Here is a 725-nt window from a genome sequence, read left to right as displayed (position 1 = left end):
CATCGGTGCTGGGCCGTTTACGCCTCTGGCCGCTGTTGCCGGGCAACCAAAGCACGACACGGCGCATCGGCAAGGGCGCATGCGCGGCGGCGCGGTTTACGGCGCTCCTTCTGTTGCTCGGCAACCAAAACGCGTTACGGCAGCTGGGCAAATGCGCATGCGCGCTGCGCCTTTTACGGCGCTCGCCGCTGTTGCCTGGCAACGAAAGCGCGACACGGCGTCTCGGGAACTGCGCATACGCGGCGGCGCTGTTTACGGCGCTCCTGCTGTTGCCTAGCAACCAAACCGCTTTACGGCAGCTCGGCAAGTGCGCATGCGCGCTGCGCCTTTCACGGCGCTGGCCGCTGTTGCCCGGCAACCAAAGCGCGACACGGCGTCTCGGCAACCGCGCATGCGCGGCGGCCCGGTTTACGGCGCTCCTGCTGTTGCTCGGCAACCAAAACGCGGCCCTGGCGTTCGGGAGCCGCGCATGCGCGCTGGTGCCTTTTGCCGCCCTCCTGCTGTTGCCTAGCAACCAAAACGCGGTTCAGCAGCTCGGAGCCGCGCATGCGCGGTGGCGGCGCGTTTCGCCAGCGCTCTCTTCCGCCACCTATTGAACAGACTTCGGTACTGCAGCTGCGGTGCCGCCCGTGCGCGCTGCCGCCTTGTGCCAAGCGCTCGCCGCTGCCACCTCGCGGCCAATGTTCGGTACTGCAGCTCGGAGGCTGCGAGGGCGCGGGGCTGCC

Source organism: Haliaeetus leucocephalus, unplaced genomic scaffold (assembly GCF_000737465.1).
Source record: "Haliaeetus leucocephalus isolate CR32 unplaced genomic scaffold, Haliaeetus_leucocephalus-4.0 Scaffold266, whole genome shotgun sequence".
Taxonomy (NCBI): Eukaryota; Metazoa; Chordata; class Aves; order Accipitriformes; family Accipitridae; genus Haliaeetus; species Haliaeetus leucocephalus.
Note: the sequence above shows the minus strand (reverse complement) of the source record.